The sequence below is a fragment of the Carya illinoinensis genome, chromosome 15 (genome assembly GCF_018687715.1).
Source record: "Carya illinoinensis cultivar Pawnee chromosome 15, C.illinoinensisPawnee_v1, whole genome shotgun sequence".
Classification (NCBI taxonomy): Eukaryota; Viridiplantae; Streptophyta; class Magnoliopsida; order Fagales; family Juglandaceae; genus Carya; species Carya illinoinensis.
This window is the reverse complement of record NC_056766.1, coordinates 31,942,648-31,946,078: the sequence shown is the minus strand read 5'-3', so window position 1 is coordinate 31,946,078 and position 3,431 is coordinate 31,942,648.

Genomic DNA, 3,431 nt, shown 5'->3' with positions numbered 1-3,431 from the left:
TAGTAAGTTAGAAGTTAGCTTATAGTGATCGTTGCCTTACAGTATAAAAATTATGTGAAATATGAGAAAATTTATGTAGATATTTTTAAACGTCAGAAACTCATCACTAACAGTTTAGAAATATAAAATGCTATCATAGAGTAAAATTACTAATTTACCCTTATACATGTGAAAAACGATCATTTTATTTCTAATTTGAAGGATTTTACATCAAAATTCTAAAATTCACCAAAATGTACATTTTTTAGTTAAAGTTTTTCTTAAATCTAAATATCTAATTAAAAAATAATTAAAACACATCACAATTATGTCAAACATGACAAGGCCGAAATGTACATTGGCCAAATCCCTTATTTTTGTTGTAATTTTATCAAACCTTATTTTTCATGCTTAAACAAAAATATTGCGACATCTAATATTATATCGTATGATCAAATAACATACAAGAAAAAAAAAACTTACTTAACAAAAACCACAAATAGTTTCACTACAAAACTTCAAACTTTTTAAACCTTAAGCACAATCCTTGATTATCAAGATTTCATCACTTTTTAAAATAACTTCAACAACTCTAAAATTTCAAAAACATACTTCCAATACATTCATAATATATTCTTAAGATCTAAAATTCTTTGAATAATCAAGCCAATACTACAAAAATATAAAAATCCATCTTGAAGCATTTAGCCTTAACACTTTTACCAAAAATGATTTATATATAGTTTGGTTTTGATCAAACCCTTTGATTGGAAACATAGCACGAGGTAAATCATAAATCAACAACATAATATGGTTAAAAATCATGTCATAAAGTGGATCCAAGCATCAAACTCAAGATCACGTGGTCATATTTACATCAAAACATCATTCTATCCTAAAACCTCAAATACATGACCTAACCGCCTTAGTGCATAAAACATTATATCTTTAAAACAACTTCATAAATCCTTAAAATAACCTCCTAACATGTAAATAAAAGTTTTAAGAACTCATAAAAAAATACTAAAGTCATTGGAGTATCCTTTCTCAACAAACGATTATAACTTATTCAAAATAGAAACTGTTTTCAAACTTCTAGTTTTCAACTTTTTAGATTTAAGTTAAAGTTTCATAAAAAACTTATAACATGCAACTAATATTTTTCAATCTTATACATTAACATGTTAGCTATACTGCATAAAAAAGCCAGACTAAAATTTTGCCAATAACTTGAAAAAATCATCAAAATATCACACACTGTCTAGTTTATTGCCCAAAATGACCTATTCATGCTTAAACCAACTTTTGAATCATCAAATGACCATTAAAGTCAACATAAAACATAAAAAAAAAGATATTAAACTTGAATAGGAATAACTTTTGTGTAGGATATTTTGTAAGAAAATATTTACAACGGCTTCAAAATAGTCGAGAATGTAAGTTAGAAAATCTACCTGAAAGCTTCCCTGGTTTTTGCTCCAAGAAAAGTGTTGAAAAGTGACCAAATGAATGAAGAAAGGACATGGAATCCTCTTACACATCTTGAGAGTGATATAACGGTTGTGAATAACACTTAAAGTGATAGGTGTGTCAGCCAAAACCAGGGGCAAAATAAACCAATGGTTTTCTTCCTCTAGCCGTCATGTGAGAGGAAGGGGTGTGGGGACCTTTGGCCTTCACATCATGCATTGTTTGGGACTATTTTTGGCAGTGTTTAGATTTCCAAGACAGGGGGAACTTCCTCCACAAGTTTTGTTTTGGTGGCTCAATTTCATGATCCTTAATGGGCCTTAACCGAATGGGCTTCTATTTAGGGTTTCAATAGGGTTTAATTGGGGTTTGGATTACTATCAAGCTCAAATCTAATTTTTCTTGGTTAAATAAAAATAACAAGATTAAAAAGAACAAATAATGATGTAGCATGTGAAAGTGATTAAATACTAACATAAAATCAGGTTCATTTAGGGTTTGGAGGCAAACTTTGGGGTTTGTGGAAACCATTTAGGATTTCAGTTTCAACCAAAATTTTGGGGTTTCAATTTGATTCCAAGTATTTATGATTTCGTTAGGGTTTAAACCCTCTTTGGTTTGGTACAAAATGGATTGTTAGATAGAATAGAGTTTTGCTTAGGTAGCATGATCACAAAACTTGATTTCTTTCACATCATGTGTAGCTAAGATCTTATCAAATGTCAAAATAAAACTTCTCTAACATAATTTAGATACTTCACGCTGTAATTTTAAAAATAATGCTTTAGGTGTTACTAACAAGGTTACCATTCATTTTGAAAAAGTGAGAAATAAAATTTGTACTGTAAAATCTTAAATAATCATACTAATCTTAGATTACAAATAGTTTATCAAAATTTTACTTCGGAGTGCTTTTAAATAATCAAAACGCGTATTTGGACAAGTATTAGTTCGAAAATTGAAAATAGTTTTATTGTGCTATAAAATCTTAAATATTCATCTGAAACCAATGGCCCAAACCGTTTCTCATTCTCACACTCCTAAGTATTTCAAATAAATAAAATTGCACTTCTAATACCATAGTACGTGGAAATACTGAATATGTTAACGAACTAAAATTTATGCGAGGTTGGTAAAACCTAAAGAAATTCTTCTATTGGATTTCTAGCTAGTTGTTATATCTAATCTTACATATAGAATTGATAGTTAACCAATAAAATATGCCTCTACCAAAGTAAAATACTATCAATAAATATATATCAAAATAGAGATGTGGTGTGACACCCTAATTATAACACTTTTGATTAATCAACTCTAAAAGAAAAAAAATAGGAGTCGCAATTAACAAAGATTTTTAGGTATGGTGCCAATGCCCAGATAGAGAGGTAGATATGTGGAGATAGAAAGATTCAATTTAGAGAGATTGGATAGATGAGGGAGACAAGATTGAGAGAAGGATGACTCACCAACAATGGCTCTCTAGATGACATTGTAGCATGCTCTCAGTGGTGGTGTCACGACATCAAAGTGAAGTTGAGAGAGAGAGAGAGAGAGAGGTGGGCTAATCGGCAATGCGGTGCTTGACCTTGGTAGTGAGGATAAGCTTCAACTCTAACAATGGACCTACAACGTGTCCGATTTAATGTTACAAATAACGTTTTGATTTTTGTTGCATAAGATTTTTTTTGCAATTATAATTTGTGTATTTGCAACAACAAATTTTGTTAAAATAAACATATTTTGTTAAAACTATTAAATCTTTTGTAAGTAGTTAATTCTCGTTGGCAAAACTTGTTATTTGCAATAAGTTTTGATCTATAACACCAAAAATGAAGTTTCTTTGTAAGGATAAAAAAATTGTTGCAAATACCCATTGTGTACAACGAGATTATAATCGTTGTAAAAATTCTCATTGCAAACATACATATCTCTTATATTGGGAGGACATACCCTCTGTAGTATTGACATGATATGATTTGCTT